The following is a 17,656-nucleotide window of genomic DNA, read 5'->3' as shown; positions in this document are numbered from 1 at the left end:
GTGATTTACTGCTTCCAATACACTCTGGAGTATCTAGTCTGATACTCCTTGCATAGAAATGGCACATTCATAAACTGGAAGCTTTGTGTAAAGGCTCCTCCTCCTCATTACAGCAGATCAACAGACTGTGTAAAACCTTTGAAAAACAGGGTACTATGCAGATCATGTCTACCAGCATGTGCAGAGATGTGTTCTCCAATACATGCCTTTTAGACTGGTGGTGTGCTGGCCCTGAACATGAAATACAACAGGTGCTGTGCTCAGCATTGTTGTCTCTCATCACCCACAGGTGTGAAACAATCTGTAATATTTAATATTTATTTGGCAGACAAGATTTAATGCAGACTTGATGCACAAGGCTTGTTGTTTTCCTCTCCCTTACATTTGTACAATTTCACTGGCTTCAATTCAAGCTTCATTAGGAACAGACTATTACGCACAACAGCCAAGGATGTATGGCTCATAACGAGCACTGGGGTTTGAAGGCTTCCTCCTACTCTGTACCAGTGAGCCAAGCCCGTAAAGCTGCTACAACATCATCTTTTTTCATTCATTGCCTGTGAATAGTGGAAAGCAGCATGTAACTGCATGGCACTGGGCTGCCCAGCTCCCTTGCTGGCAACCCCATCAGCAACCCTCACCCTGTGCCCTGTTATCTCCTTATCTCCCAACTTCAGTGGGCATCTCGGCTGCTGGCTGAGCAATTCCAGGCTGGAGATGTACTTGACCTAAATAAAGGAGTCTCGGTTTTAACCTTCAGTTGTTTCCTTAGGGGCACACGCATTCACATCTCCAGATTTCTGTCGATGGGTAATGGAGAGCTGCATTGTCCCAGAGAGCTGCAATGCACATCACATCCCATTCCTTAGCATCTCTCCCCCATTCCTCTCTGCCCAGCAGATGTGCTGATTCTAAAAGGAATGAAGGAGAAAAGAAGCATCATGTCTATGTTAGGAGACAGAACTTCACCCATCTGGGGAGAAGTGGTAACTTCCTTCAGGGAGAAATGTTCTCTGAGAGCTATAAATGGATCTTTTCTCTGTTTTACTCCGTGGCAATTACTTCCACGTGGCCAGCAGGAGGATGAGCCGTTAATATTTTAGGCTCCCAGTCAGCTCAGCCTGTAGCTCATTTTAGCGCCTGGCTGAGAGCTGCAGACCCAGCACAAAAGGGTTTCCTTGCTGGCCTTTGTAATGCAAAACGGATTCCTTTGTAATAAACCATAGGAGCCCAGAGTCCCTACAGCTGAAATCTCTGCAGAATTCGTTTTAGTAGCTGATCTGGGGGTCACAATACACTGTTAATGTGGTAGATGGGAAAAGACTGAAATATCTAACCTATCGGAGGTGGCTGAAGATTACAGGGTTAGAGTGGAATGATTCCCCAGTGATAAAGTAACCAGGATTCCCAGCACAGTGTTGGCACAGGACTGCCCACACACCCTCAGGGAGGCTGGGAAGGTGTATGTCTATGAGAACAGCCAAGGAGAAAAAAAAGAAAAAGGAACTTGGAGGAACTTTTTCACAGCATCAGCACTCTGAGAGTCGTGGGTGAGATGTGCAAATGAGATTGATTCATCATTCTACAGGGAGTTGGATGCATTTAATTTATTCTCAGGCATCTCTGTAGCATTCACATAAAGCTGTGTAGATGTGTGTGGTACAGCCCTTCACCCTGAAGCTCCAAGAATGCTGGCACAGTTACCTGCTCAGTTCAGGTCATTTCACTGTAAGCCCACAGCATTCCCAGTTCTGCACTGCAGGTTATGGACATATGTCTGTTCCCAACCCCAGCTACAGCACACCTGGGGATGAGAAGTTTGCTTTGCAGTCATGAGATCTTTGCTGCTCCATTTAGGACTGCAAACAGAGACAAGGATCACAACCTCAGCGTGCAGAGGAGCAGATACTCCAGAGAGATATTGCATCTTCCCCATTAGCAACAGCTTTTCCCCCTGTAATTCTAGAACTGCCTGCTCCTGGAAATATAATAACAGAAAAGAATTCTAACACAGTGCTTTGCAAGCTCCAATGCCCCAACTATGGTCATGGCTAGCAGGAAGGTGGATGAGATGCAGCCAGAGGACACAGGAAGATGTATGGCTCACGATACAAACATCAATCAGATCTCAGACAGAGAGCAGGGAGCAGCTCAGAAGTGCTGGGCACAGAAATGGTTAAAACACATTCCTCTGTAGCAAGCCCCCACAGCTTGTCATAGCCAAGCCTGAGTCAGGTGTGATTAATAACTTTAACAACTATTAATTAAGTACCAAGTAATTACCAAGGAGGCTGTAGAAGCCTGGGTAGAAGAAAGGAGAAGGGTTTGGGTTTTTTTCTTGCATTTCTAGGCTAGTGCAATCATTTTGTTCTTTCTCTTTTTCTTCCTTGTTTGGCATTTAGAGCTGGTTGCTATTTCTCTGAGGACTTGGTAAGTAGATTTCAGTGCTTTTTTGTGCAATGATCCCATTTTCTAGGTGTCAAGGTGAGGTAGGTGGGCAGTGTCTGGATATGGCCTCTCACTTGTGCTTGTTAAAGCCCTAGCAAGGCACAGAGTGGCTGCAGCTGACTTTCCTCCTTTGCCTGTGTGTATGGGATAAGAAATAAAAAACAGCAATCCTGTTTCTGGCTGTATGACTCCACATTTCCATAGCTTTGGCTTGTAGCAGGCTTGCAATTGCCACAATCTTGAAGACTTGTTGATGAGATAACCTTATTTTTTTTTATTTTCTTTCCTGCTTTTGAGAAGAACTGTTTTCTCCTGAACAAAATCACGATCTTCACTCACTCTGCAGTGCTCCCTCCTGTTCCTCCATCTGCTCGGGCTCAGCAGCCGGGGCTGGCAGCACTGCCCGTTTCTCGCTTCCCCCCTTGGCCACCGCTCTGCTCCGTGCCGCAGCGGAGCTCCGAGCATCCTCCTGTGCTGCGGAAGACGTGCCCGTCTGTCATGGCAATTGGAGGACTTGGAGGGGGGGGAGGGTTGGATTCAGATAGTTGTACACGTGTGAATGCATGTTTTCTTTCTTTCTTATCTTTTCTATTATTATTTTATTTTTTATTACTTGTGTAGCTGCGTTCTCCCAGCCCTATATTCCCCTGCTTCAGCACCTTGGACAGGGGCATCGGAGGGTTGGTCTCCATCGCTTTCTCTCCCCAAACAATTGGGGTGTTATTAAAAGAAGCTGATTCCTCAGAGGGCTGAAGGGTGGGTGCTGCCCCAGGGGATCCTTTCGGAGACAGAAAACACTGGGGGGTTCACAGGCAGTGCTGGCCCTCTGTGAAACCTGCAGCTGGGAGCCAAATTCAAGACATGGCAATGGTGAGCTTCCAGGCTCCATTCATCATCCAAAACACTGAGCACTACTCAGAAAAATCTCTGAGTGCAGAAAAAGCACTCAACCATAAGGGAAAAAAAAAAAAAAAAAAAAAAAAAAAAAAAAAAAAAAAAAAGAAGGCTTAACAAACCTTTTCCTGGGTACTTTTGTCTTTTCTTCCTTTCTCCATTTCAGAGCCATTAGCTGATTCATAGGTCGTGCTTTTCCACCTTTGCTCTGACACTATAAAAGCTAACAATGAGAGCTTTATTTAAGGTGAAGTGTGTGAGTCCCATGCAACTACCTCTCTCTGAAGATGTACTTTCAACAAAAACATTGAATGCCTTACAACTCCTGATTAAAACAGCAACAATGATCAAAGCAGCTCTGGGCAACTTGTTTAACCTGGAAGAAAAGCAGGGTCAGGCTGGGCACTAAAGAAAATCCTAACTGCAAAACAGCACAATTGCTAAGGAGGGAAGGACGACCAGAGCCAAGTCTGGGGCGGGCAGTCAAGATCCCACTGTTTCCTTTATGTTGTAGTAGTGACAATTGTCTATTGCTCTGCGTATGTAAGATGAAGGATAATAGTGGGTTTAATGAGAAGCAATTAAAACAGCTATTCTTCAAAGGAAAATATAGTCAGGGTACCTGGGCAAAAAAATGCAGCTCAGCTATGGGAGTGCCTAGGCTGAAATTTGGGGTGTGGTGCTGCTCTCTGGATTTATGAACTGCATGTGGGATGGGGACAGTGTCAAGGACACCCATGCTGGCTGCACTACCCTTTTCAGGCATTCTGCCCCAGACCCTGTTTTTTGGCTGTGAGTGCCCAAAAACAGCCAGAAAATGGACCAGTCCCTAAGGCTTGAGCTTGATTTAATGCTAATCGCTGCAAACATCCAAACTGTGGCAGGGTCTGGCTTTAATTAAAATGACAAAATAGGGGAGCCGTGGCAATGAATTACTGAAGGAAAAATGCTATATTTCCCTACAGCTAGTTTAATTTAAAAAAGAAAGGAAGAAAGAAGCATGCATCAGGCATGAAGGTCTTCCTTGGCTTTGTTGGGTAGGACTGGCACTGGTACAGCTGGAGGTGGCATCCCAGGGCACGGTATCACCCAGAACATTTAATGTGCTGTGAAACCTGCATTGCCAGCTCCAGAAGCCCTTCAAGTGCATTCACTTGGCTGGCCTTACTGCAGTTTATTCCCTTCACTGCCCCCTGTTATTTGTTTAAATTATCATACCTCCAGGCTCAAGCATCTGAAGATGCTGCATTTGGCCTTGCTGTCCTTTTGATATATATGTGTATGGGTTTGGTGATGTGAAGGATACAGACAAGTTTTCAATTGTGGATGGCAAGCACTGGTGGTCAAGGCCAGGTGGAAGCTGCCAGCCCTGCCCCTGCAGACCCCTATGACATCCTAGTAGGAAGCAACAGAAGTTACTGGGCTATAGTAAAGCCTTTGCTTTTCTCCTTCCTGATGGAGCACCATCACTTCTTTCTATGTCTGGCTTTTGTGGTTTTTGTTTTTGTTTTAAATTTATTTATTCTTTTTCAGAGTAGAAGAGACTTTCTAGATGAATAGTTCTTGACCCACAGTTTCTTGCATATTGTAGTGAAAATGCTAAGTCTGGGCTTGAAGAAGTGATTTAGCACCTGGTGAGAAGGCAGGGCCAACCCAGGGGAGCTCAGGTGTATGCAATGCACTGAGTGGCCAGAAGGGCTGGAGCCAGGATCCACCCTTGCCCAGACTTCATCTAAGGGTTGGTAGCAGAAGCAAAGATGTTTCTCTGGATATCCCTGTGTGTCTGAGGCCTTCTGAATGTAAGTAGCTCTATTCCTTTCTTTTTGTGTTAATGGTTGTTGTGTTTAAGTGGATCCTCACTCACTGTAGCCTGGGGTTTGGCTGCTTTGTTGTCATTGTTACATTTTCCATTGTGTTACACATGCATTCAGCTGAACTCTGGTGCATGATTTCTTCATCTCTCTTATTATGAGTAAAGCTCTTATTGGATATTTGTTTCTTGCTCATCTCTTGAACTCCAGGGTCTTCATTAAACAAGATCCTCCACTGTTGCCCTGATCTCCCTGTCTTTGATAATTAGAGCATACACCCTCTGCTTGTGTCATGGAATGGTTTGGCTTGGAAGGGACCTTTAAAGGTTATCTGGTCCCATTCCCTGGAATGAATAGGGACCCCACATCTCCACCAGGTGTTCAGAGCCCTGTCCATTGGTCTCAGATGTCTCTTGGTGTGGGGCATCCACTATCTCTTGGGACAGAATGTGCTAGTGTTTTGTTATCTCTGTTGTAGGCTTCTCTTTGGGCTGTAAAGCACTCTGGTGTTTACTGGCTGCTGATGTCCACCTGCTGCAGCATCTGAAGACCTTTGTCTGGTGCTTGGGTTAGAGGAATCTTCACTGTGAATCAATCAGTGAATTGGGTAGCATAGAGATTTTCTTATCTTTTGTACCACGCTGAAGAATTAAGTCATTCTCTGAGTCAATGCATCTGTGTCTGTGTGGATAGCTGTCCCTGCAGAGAACGGTGCAACCATGGTTACTGGCTTATTGATGCTGGGATGCTGGGGCACACTGTGTTTTGTTCTCTGTGGCTGTGACTTTGCCTTCTTCCGTGTATTGTTTGTTTTATTTATTACTCTTAAAAACAAAGTACACAAAATGAATGAAAAATAACCCCCCAATATGCATGAAGCTGCGAGGTCCAGGCCACAGGTTGGTTTACCACTGTGACAGCGTTGCTGAGTCAGTTGGAAAAGGAAACTAGGATTCAAAATGGCATTAAATAATTGTTCTCACTTTCTTTGACTCTGGGATGATCCTATTAAAGAAAAGAGCTGGGATTACTGGCTGGCTGACGTTTCCCTCTGAGCCTGTCTCCAGATTGGATTTAGCTTCTTTATCTCCTAATCCCCAGAGCTTTTTAATGTAGAAAGTAATGGCATCCAAAAGCAAATGTAATTTTGACAAGTAATCTGACTTCCTTTCCTTTTCTGGAGTCGAGTTTTAATCCTTTTTGCTGTCTGAAGCTGCATTATAAGGATGTATTTAATATCCTTACCACTCTAAAATCTTCCACAGAGGGTGAAAATGAAGGGAAGCCTTTCCAGCCTGGAGGAAACTAGTTTCTTATCAAACATTTCAAAACATCTCCCACTTACTTTTAGATTTAATAAATGTTACATTTTTGGAATGAGCTCATCAACAAATTCAGCTGTTTTGGTAAGAGTGAATCCGGTGTCTGATGCTTCTCTCAATGAAATATGGAGCTGAGCCTTGTGGGGATGGAGGGAGCAGAGGAGCTCTGAGGGTTGTTTGAGGAAAGCTCGCTTCCTATTGCTGCATTTCACAGAATCACAGAATTACCCGGGTTGGAAGGGACCTCAAGGATCATGTAGTTCCAACCCCCCTGCCTGGCAGGGCCACCAAACATACACATTTACTAGATCAGGTTGCCCAGGGCCCCGTCCAGCCTGGTCTTGAACACCTCCAAGGACGGGGCATCCACAACCTCACTGGGCAGCCTGTTCCAGGACCTAACCACCCTTCTAGTAAAGAACTTTCCCCTAACATCCAACCTAAATCTTCCCTCCTTCAACTTAAAACCATTTCCCCGTGTCCTGCTATTATCAGCCCTTTCGAAGAGTTTACTCCCCTCCTGGGAGTAAGTTCCCTTCAGGTACTGAAAGGCTGCAATGAGGTCACCCCGCAACCTTCTCTTCTCCAGGCTGAACAAACCCAACTCCCTCAGCCTGTCCACATTTCAAGTGTTGGAATCACTCAGGCAGAGAAAATTTTGGGTCTCATCCAGCTTTGTTGTTCCAGTCCAGCCTCCACAGGCAGAGAGCCATTGGGTGACATCCCTCTTCCACCTGCGTGCTCTGGGGTAGAGGATGATCCCTACACTGGGTTATTATACAACATCAACTGCTGCAAAAAAGCTAAAGCTAAATCATGGAGAAGAAGTAAGGTAATAGAGCTCCAAAGCTGCTAATCTCAGCAGAGAAAATAGAAAATCTTGTTATTATTACACTTCTCCAACTCCAGATCCCAGTGAGCCACATCTAGGTGAGGATCAATGGAACAGATCATTGGCAATTTCCAGCACAGCGACATCTCACCCTGTGCTGCTGCCCAGCACTGCACCAGCTCCAAGCTTGCTGTTTCCCTGAAAATATCAGTGGCAAACAAGGTCTCCTCCTCCTGAGAAAGTCAGTACTTATTGACCAGGGACTGTTTTCAAACAGCTGTAAAAGGCAGAATATCCCTGTCACTCTGCAATGTCTCAGCTGATAGTTCATCATTACAGCATATAACTACTTGGCTCCTGCAGATGCAAAATGTGCAACTTGAGGCGTTGATGGCATCTCACTATTACATAGAAAAATGAGTATCTGTCTCAATTTAACTTGGTTTAAAAAAAGAAAAATACACCTCAGCAAAAGATGGTATAGTGTATAAATGCGTGCATTTACAAGTGTCAACTTTGAAACAGGAAGAAAAACATGTGGCAGTGCTCTACACCATGGGCAAGTGGGGATGGAAACAGATTGGGTTTGTGCAGTGAGTTTGTGTGGTTAGAGGGATGTGAAGTGAAATAAATAGGGCTCTGCCATGGGTGAAGGCAATTAGGGCAGCCCAACTCATGGCATTTGTGCTGGTGGGTTCTCTCAGGCTTCAAGCTGGGGTTGCTGCTCTCTATAGGAAGCTGGTGTACCAGCAGCATTTGGTAATCAAGGGGTAAAATAGCAAAAGCACTCTTGCAGTTTCTGTGTTTTCTCTCCCTCTCCTTCCTATGACACAGCTCACCTGTTGAGGGAAAGGGTTGGTGAACTTGAAAGTTCCAAGTGAGCTTGGGTTCTCCATTGCCCCAGTGCTTCACCTTCATCTGCTGCTCTCTCCTCCACTATCTCCTATGTGAAGGTTACTTAGGAGAATGGTGACTGAAGTAAGAGTTCTGCCTTATACAGACCTGGTTTGCGTTCTCAGAGGAGGGGAGCAGGAAGAGGAGTGGGTTTGAGCTAAATCTGCACATCTGCAACAGTGAAGATTCACAATTGCAGCTGAGCAACATGCCTGATTGTCCAGTTTCCCCTTGTATTTTCCTTTAATATTAAAGTAATAACTGTATATTACATTGATGTAAGATATCCCCTCTCAGGACTGGACTTTGTTCATATGCAAACCAAAGAGTGATTGACAAACCAGGGACAAGGCTGCAGTGAATGTCAGTCTGACCTCTACATCCCAATGCGGCTTGAAGAAGGAAACAAGCAACTTGCCTCTCATTTTTTACCATCTAAGATTTCTATTCATATTATCCTTCTGCAATACCCTTCTAAAAGCATGCTAACATCGGGCTTTACAAATTTCTGCAGAATCTCCTGGGAGCAACAAGAGCCTCTGAAGAAGCAATATTTGGATGGGAAACTTATGTCCTCCAAGCTGGCGAGTTGCAACACTGACACAGATTTTTCTTGTCGCTGCAAAACTCTCCCTGTTAAAGGTACAAACTCCCTTCTGCCTTCCCCTCCTCCTCCTGTCTGTTATTTAACAACTGGCTGTGATTTACATGGTTCATTAATGCAATGGTAGCACTGACACACAGATTCCCAAATAAACCAGAAGGTTTATACTTGACCTGGGCCCTCTGTTCACTGCAGATGTCCCGGAGGATTTGAAGAACAGCGATTTGAAGTGATTGCATTGGGTAAGGACATTACACAATGCAAATACAATTGGACGCGAGCATTTAATTTTTAAAAACCACTGCTATTGGAGAGCCTTTCAGCCAGTGCAAACAACAGTTTAACTTCCCTCACCAGCCTGGCTCTGGAATCCCCCAAGGACAGAGAAGCAAAGCGGGGCTGATTTCAATCCAGAGAGGTTTTGTCCAGTGATATGAATAGGATTGCTTTGAGCTGTCCCCCTCAGTCCTCCATTGGGGTTTTGCCACCCTGAGGGGCAGCAGATGTGGGGTGTCTCTGTGCTGATCACCCTATGGAGCACAGACAAGCTTTGGGTGCTGGATTCCCAGCAGGGAGAGCAGCAGGCTCAGGGACAAATGGTAAAGGTGATTAGTTGTCACCCTCAGGTGGAATTTTTATTGCTCCATTTGGGTTCTTGTGGTGTGAGAGGAATAAAAGGAGAGGGTTTAAAGTGATCATTGCATAATAAGCAGCAGCAACCTTGTTAATGTGCTGAGTGCCTACAAAAAGCTGCTAGTCAAACACCCATAAAGGTTGGCTCTGATGCACATAACCTTCAGCCTTCCTGCAAATGGCTTAATTTCATCAGCTCCTTGCCCTTTCCTATGCAGGCACTGAAAACTCGGGATCTGGAGCATGGAAAGCACAAATCCAGGGCAGCCAGAGGGGCTCCCAAGGGTTCCCCTGGGCATCCCTTTGTATGTCTTTGAGAAAACCTTTCCCTTTGCAAAGAAGAGGCTCCCAAAAGCATGAGGAGGGGAGAGATTCTTCTGGAACATCACTGGGTCTAATTTCAAGGATTCAGATTTTGCCTTTGCTTTTGCCACCACAAGTGAGAGCTGGATCCCAACAAGTCTTAACTCCACAGAGCCAGCACTCATTTTTGTATGCTTGAGTCCACCCATGAAAGCCTTCTGTGATCAGTATAACTCTGCCCATCCAAGCATTTCCCAACTTTTTACATAGGAAGAAATTAGCATTGCTTTTACTCTCTCTGACTGCCCAAGGTACAGGAAACCAGGAACCAAGACACAGAGAGTGGGGAGAGATGTCCCTACTTCCCCTTGTGACTCTGCAGGCTGTCAGCAGCCTTGGGAGGACACTAACAGGAGGAGAAAGGCAGATCCTGGTGGGGCCCCACAGGGAGCGTGCCTGGGTAGTGCAGGGATGATCTGCAGCAGCTTTTGTTAGGGCCTGAAAGGGAGCACTGAAGGTATTGTGAAGTGTTGTGGCAATGTGAGGACACTGAAGTGCTTCTCAAAGCACCCCTGTGGACCTATTAATTGCAATATTGGATCTTTCGTCTTTTTCAGCAGGTTCCCAGCAATAGGCATGTGGCCAGATTGGCTGGGGTTTTGTTTATTTTCCAGTTAATGTAGAAGCAGAATCAATTCCAGCTAACAAAGCTAGGAATATCAGGGAAAAAAAGAAGATGAAGTTCAATTCCCATGGATCATTTGTGGCATGTGCCTGGCTGATATTTACTGGTAGCAGGGCAATTAGGGCAGTGATATAGCAGGGGACCAGGAGCACCTCCCAGAAATGGGTGTGAATAATAGGAAGCCCATCATTAGCAAAGCAAAAGAAGTACTTTTGCTGTGTTGATTACCACTAGCTAGATGGGAAAATTGTGTTTGGAGGCATGGCAGCACACACAAAACTTGGCTGCAAGTGCTCCCTGCAGCAGTTCTCCCCCCAGGATGGTAAAAGGCAGCTGAGTGGTGCTCATCTGACTTCATGTTGCAGTAAGTGTTAAGTGTGACTGCCCAAACTGAGTGACCAGCACTTGTTATCAACCCCATTAAGCTTTAAGTGGCACTTTAGCCTTGCTCACTCGTGCTGGGCTTGGGTTATTTAACACATAAGCTCTGGCCACATGGTCCAACTGGAGCATAAACTGCCAGAAATCTAAACTCTTGTTCACTTCGCCAGATTTCCCTCACCTTCATCAAGATGGAGCTGCCAAGAGCATTAAGTGAATTTTTGCCAGGAGCATCTGTGAATTATAGAAAGTCACTGGGTATTGATATCCGTAAGTCACATTTTTTGGCCCTGCCAACACGCAGTGCTGATCTGGGGCTACCCAGCACACCTGCTATGTCCCCAGGGCATATTGAACAGATATAACATTCATAGCATTTGCCTTTTTCAGTGACCTGAATGGGATTTCTTTAGGTGTTGCTCTTTGGATTCTACAGCTCACTGCATACCGTGCTCCAATCCTTTGCGTTTATCTTCTCAGTGTTTCCTTATTTTTAAATATGGGTATACTTCAGTAGAACATTTAAAACCTCTGACTTTATAAAGATCTGAAGAGCCCTTAAGCTCTTAAAGCCATATTCTGAGAAAAGTTTTCTCTGCTTTCAGCACCACGGACAGCTCCGGGCCGCTCAGTGCTGCTGTTCCGTCTCTTGGGTCAACTTGGGTTGTCACCGTCCCCAAAGGAAAGGAAATAAAAGGAGGGAGATCCATGCTCTACCCATCTCTGTGCCGGCCCCAGCAGTGGGAATATTGTCCAGGTCCAACCACAGCCTCCATTTGTTGCATTGTTTCTTTACCACTGGGAACCTCAGTGATGCTAAATACTTGAAGGAGCTTGGAGTTCTGATCCGATCCCACAGGCTGACCCGTGGTGTAGGTTTTAATGAGGCTGGTTTATGTATGCTATACCCTAAATCTAAAGGTCAGGGGGTTGGGGGCCATAAATATTCACTCCGCACTGACTGGGTATTTTAAACAAGCTCTTAAATATTTATGACAGTACTTGAATGGCTGAAGGAGAATGTTGTAATAGTATTAAGAAGGAAAAAAAGAAATCCTTCTGTATCTAAAAGCTCAGCGTGAGCCATTTTCATATATTATGCATCACTAAGTGCTGTTTATGGCCCTCCTTGGCAGAATTGGTGCTGTAACAAGACAAGAGTTCACGCGTGCAGGGCTGTGCAGCACCTAGGGTGAGAGGGTGCTATTTTAACATGCTAAACAGGATATTTTGTTGGGAAGTGATGGAGAATTACAGAATACTGCCAACACTGCCTACCTTAAAAATGCCGTCTGGCTTTCATGGTGCAATTCAATCACATCTGTGCCCTGCTGCCTCTAAAATGATCTCGGCCAACCAAAGAGTGAAATCTGGGAATAACATCTGAAAATGAGAGCAGATGAGTTGGACACAAGCAGCAGGATGGAGCCGGAGCTGTTGCCAAGTTGCACCATGTTTGGTGTTCAATCTGGGGCTGCCCTGCAGCAATGTGAATGCTGTCAGAATGGGGATCCGGCGTCTGCAGCTCAACCTTTGGGCCAGAGAAGAGAAAATCACTTGCAGTTTTTAATTAGCTTCTAATTAAGACTGAGATGGGCTTTTGCCTCTGTGCAGAGCAGCACAATTCAGCTCTACTGATCCCTGTTTCTGGGTGCTATGGGAGTGTGGCCTTATTACTCTCAGCTCTTTAATTTTCAGAAGTGCTTAAGGTTTAGGGGAAAGTGCTCTGTCAGCTCAGTTCCCCAGGACTCGTGTGCCTGGATGGTGAACTCCATCTCCCCTGTGAAGTCTTTTTGTGAAGAGTTAGAGGAAACAATGCAGGTTTTCCCATCCTGCTTTGAGAATGGTCGGTGAACTCAAAAGAAATGGGAGAATGATGGACAAGCAGAGGGATGCGCATCACACACCACATGCATGGAGAGCAGGATCTCATAAGCTTCATTTCCTCAGGAAATCAGGTTTAAAATTAAGGCTAATCAGAGTTAAAAAACACTGCAGTTACCCTAAACCAAATGATACTATAATATACTCTAGTATATTACATTCTCAATAGCAAAGCAGCATCTGCTACATAAAATGAAATGTGTGTGTCACCATATGTAGGCAGCATAATGTGGACTCAAATTAAATAAAAACATTTCAGGGTATATGGTCCAATATGCAATCTGGGCCCTGGGAAATGCTGAGATTTACTCTGAAGTTCCTAACAGTTGGCTAAAATGCTGAACCCAAAACAGCACAAACTTGTTTGTTTTTTTTTAGCAACATAAGCTGTTGTCTGCACTTTCCTCCCAGTGAGTCAATATCACTTCAGGAGTGCATTGTTTCTCTCTTTATTTATTTATTTACTTGTTTGTTTCTATTTGATTCATCTCTGTACCTTAATGAGGTTTCTTCCCATTAGCTACAAAACACCTGAGCAAGCAGAGCCCTGGGCAGCAGCAAGGGCTGCTATCACCTTCCCTCCGTGGAAGATGCAAGAGGGCCTTTAGAAGCTCCACAGCACCACTCAGTCTGTTATCCTCGTGCTGCAAATGAATGGAAAGGTAAACTTTGCACAACGGTGCGACTCCCACCTTTCCCAGCCACTCTTTTTCTCCCTGAAAGCTCTCACAAAGCAAGTGGCTTCTCAAGAAGCTCAAACAATCTTGTGCTATTTTGAAGCAATCAGACTGAGCTGCACAACGTAATCCTCCCAGTGTGAATCGTGCTCAATGAGACTCTGATGTTTGCTATTACCCTCCTTGACCCCACCTGTTGATACAAAACATGGTAGAAAGTTTGGGCTCTCTCCAGGTGCCTGAAACACTGAGACCATGCTGGGGGTTTTGCCTGGCTGGGACGCTAGTGGACAGTAGTCAGCAAGCATCGATCCTTGGGCGAGTTCAACCCTTTCAAATCTGCTAAGATGGATTTGCTTTTCTTTTGCAGATAATCTATTGGGCACAAAAGAAGCAAACACAAAGCCATTGTTAAGTGCCAGGATGGAAGGTATGTTTGCACAGTGCGTGGCCTGGCTGAGGTTTTATCCTTCTTGCTCAAGTCCTTGTATTATTTCAGTAATGAACAGACCAGAAAAGGCATCGTTCTGCTCTTTAAAAGCAGTGCAACAGAATTTCCAACTGTGAGGCTCGAACAGAAGCATCTGATGAGTTAAAAATACAACACACAAAAAAACAAAGGGAAAGACAATGCCTCCAGTGGAACTAGCTGTGCTACCACCTGGAAATGTTGGATACACCTGTGAAGGCTCCAGGAATTCATAGGACACAAAGGCAAGAAGTGTGTGTGCTGTTTGCACTAGGAAAAGAAAACTCAAGGCAGATTACAAGGAGAGAGCTGTAACCAACCCCATACTGCCTGGGGCTCTGCAGCTGAGCTCTGGCTGTGCCTCCAGGTCATCCCAGACTCCTGCAGCAATAGGAATGGACTCATCTCTTCACCAAAACAAGTGGCAGAGAGCTGAGGAACATTATCTACACTGTTTTAATGAGGAAGTTCCCCATGGCTTGTGCTGGAGGAAGGTCCTGCAACCACACACTGTGCTCTGTTCCAGCTCCCTTCCTATTCATCTTCTGCACCTCCACAGTTCTTCAGCTGCTCCTTTATTTCTGGTTTATAATGCAAGAGGCTGGCTCCCACCATTCCTGATGAGCACTGCTGGTTGCTGACCTGTTCTTGCCTGGTATCCCCAAAGCAATAGGGGATGGATTGAAGTCTGGCAGAGTCTGCTCCTCCACCTGCTTCTGAGCTGGGACGTGATGTGCTGCAGGGAATGAGTTGTTTCCTAAAACTTAGTAAAAAGCAAGCCATCTTTTCAGATCCATACATTCATCTTGCTTTTCTATTTCCTTTTGGACACCTAATGCAACCCAATACAATTAGGGGGCATAAACACATGGTCAGCCAAGGAGTGAAGCAAAGAACCACACATGGGGGCAATTTGGAAGACCCAAATTAAGTCCCCTTGCTGTGCTTTGGCCAAACATACCACCTCTATTTGGTGTCTGTGTTGGGAGTGAATCAAGGCAGCTCCAACCAAGGTGTTCCTGGATATCAGTAGTACATGGGCACGCATAGGAGTGTTTTTCAAGATGGAGAAAAAAAAAAGAAACAGCCTGTAAATACTTGTAACCCCGGGGCAACAGAACACATATCCTGGCAACGCGTGTGGGTTTTACTCTTCCATGACAATTTGCTTTGCTATTCATGAAAAAAGATGTTGGTGCTGTTACCTTAGCAACTGCCGCATCACGTTATGGCAATGCTCTGCCTGAGGTGCATGAAGCCCTGCCTTAAAGGAGCACATCTCTCTCTCCTGTGCCTCTCCCTATGGAAATAGAGCCCAGCTGAGCTGGGATCCTCACCAGGAAAGCCTCAGAAGTTGGTAATGAAGCAGGAGGAAATATGTTCCTTTAGATGTTCTGTTTGGAGCTGTGTCTGATTGTGGCCCAGAGCCACTTTGGACAATATGCTGTATACACTTGAGCAAAAGGGAACTATTTTCCCAAAGTATTTTCACTTTTTAAGGGATGAAAAAGGGCAATAAGGGGACACTGGCAGGTTGGATGTATAGTGTGGAACATCTTTTTCCAGGTGCCTCCACCCATAGTGTCCACATTAGCATCTTCTACCAGTCTGGGCCAATTTCCCAAGAAATGACAGATTTTTGCCTTCCTTTGTGTTGACTTCAATAGAGAAATTCCCCTTTGCAGGTGGAAGGGTTGCACCCCCTTCTCTCAGCCCCATGGCAGCATCTCCAGACCTCACAGCTCTGAGCCCTTTCCAACTTCCTGCAGCTGTTTTCCGAGTCAAGGTAAGACACCATGGGAATTATAAGACCCAACTTACATTGCTGTGTCACCATGGGCAGTTTTTCCTTTCATTTCTTTGTTTCTGTGATTTACACCTGGGAGGGAAGCTCCATGGACAGGGCCTTATCCATGGGAGCCTTAGGCTCTGTGACAGCGTTCTTGGCATTAATTACAAGAGGCTGTAAAGGAGGAATCAATTAAAACCAATGACAGAGTTTATGCTTTTGTCATTTACCCAGGTGCAAGCCATAACTATTACTATGAAGGTCAATGGAGCTGGATATGTATAAAAGCAAAGGAGAATGTGAAAACAGGCCCCTTTTGAGGGATGTGCTGTCTTGGAAAAGGGGTAATTTCACAGGCAAACCTGGTACCACCCCTCTAGCCCTTCTCTGTCCCCTGATATTGGGTGAGAGCCCATTCCCACGCAGGGCATCCTGATGCAATCCCAGCTGGGGGAAGATAATATGGCAAAAAAAAAAGCCTTCTAAGGCTTAAGAGGAGGATGTGTTCAGACCTCATTGCACACTTGATGCTTCTGGCCTCAGTGCAGTGTTCTTGATAAAGTCAAGGGGAGCTTAATGCTTTTTAAAGGTCCTCTGTTTTTATGGGCTATAAAGCATTGACCTTAAAGGGAGATGTTGAGGGAAGTATATTAAAGAGAGGCCTATGGGGGACAGCCAGGCACACCAGCTTTCCTGCAGCTGCTCTCTGAGCTGCTTTTTTTTCTGAGCTCTCTCTAAACTAATCTGATTTTCTTCCCATGGAGATGCAGGGTGCTGTTGAGTCCTACTGTAGCCACAACTAATGGGCACTCATTGATGGCAACCTACTGCCTTTGTTCGGTTTGATCTCAGTAGCCTGGTCCTGCTGAGTCCCAGCTTAGCATCACTGGGCTGCAAATGCTGTGCTTGCCACCATTTGGATTGATGGGGAACACAGGGAGCCCACCTCCCACTCCAACAGTGACCACCACCATAGGACTGCAGCAGAAGTGCTTCACAATGAGCAGTCTAGGGAGGAAAGTCGTCTTGTGAGACCTCTGCTAATTGGAGGCCAGTGGCAAGTGATTTCTATTAAGGCACTTGTTAAGGGAAGATATTCTGCATCATGTGAAAAAGGGGTGATGGTGCTGTCAGCTTGTGCTGCCAGCTACTGTGGGACTTAACAGTTTCCATGGGGTCCTGGGAAAGCTGTGAGGAGAGCATTTGGAGTGTGTGCAATGGGGGGAACTGGGTGTATCATTCCCATGGGTACTGGGAAGGGCATGGGCACACACAGTGTGGGGTAGGCATTGCCTCTGGTCCCCTTCCCTCTGGTACACCAACAGAGCCTTTGTGGGGTATTGGGAGCAAAGGATGAGGGTTACCCTCTTTCTCTTGCTGCCCTAAACCAATTTGGGTGTGAACCTTCCAGCAGAGGCTGCTCGGAGCCCTCTGGGAGGGTTTGCTCTGGGCAGGACCTTTACATTGGGGTTTTGGCACTTGCAGCATGAGACCCTCCATCTCCCAGCACCCTCGGGTCGACCACAGCCCAAGTGGAGCGGAGGTGGAGCCGAGGCCCGGCCGGCACGGAGGGGGTTAAACCCCCACCCATCCCCGCGGCCCTCGGCTCTCCACCACCGCCGCTCCCCGGACTCCTTTTCCCCCTCTCCCTTCACCGTGTTTAGTTAAATTTCCCCCGCCTTAGTTGATGTCACATCCTGTTCCACAGCCATCCCTGCTAGTAGCCAGCCCTACCGATTCCTTCTTTTTTTTTTTTTTTAAATCCCCGTCCTCTCCTCACCCCCCCCCCCCCCCTTTTCAAGGCAAACTTTTGGCAATAGCGGAGATAATCGTTCCGTGCTCCGCTGAATATCTCCTCTCAAATGCCTTCCGATCGGGGGAGCCATTAAATTAAAACAGAAAGAAAGCAAATTGCCAGAGAGCCGGCAAGGATTGAAACCGGGATCCCAATAAATATGCAAAGTGAAGGCTGCTCTGCTAAGCAGATTTCTTGCATTGCTTTCCGGGGGTGCTGAGAGTCGTTCGGAGAA

General features: G+C 46.0%; 1 long non-coding RNA gene across 1 annotated transcript; it reads left to right on the top strand.

Annotated features, from left to right (window-relative positions):
* Positions 1–5,013: 5,013 nt before the first annotated feature.
* LOC107321689 (uncharacterized) lies at positions 5,014–11,679 on the top strand. The gene is made up of 3 exons (XR_001558626.3): positions 5,014–5,141; positions 8,716–8,843; positions 11,413–11,679. It is a non-coding gene; the product is annotated as an uncharacterized LOC107321689 (long non-coding RNA).
* Positions 11,680–17,656: the final 5,977 nt, after the last annotated feature.

Source organism: Coturnix japonica, chromosome 21 (genome assembly GCF_054131305.1).
Source record: "Coturnix japonica strain WE chromosome 21, WE-NBRP24, whole genome shotgun sequence".
NCBI classification, from domain to species: Eukaryota; Metazoa; Chordata; class Aves; order Galliformes; family Phasianidae; genus Coturnix; species Coturnix japonica.
Note: the sequence above shows the minus strand (reverse complement) of the source record. Positions and strands in the feature narration are given on the sequence as shown.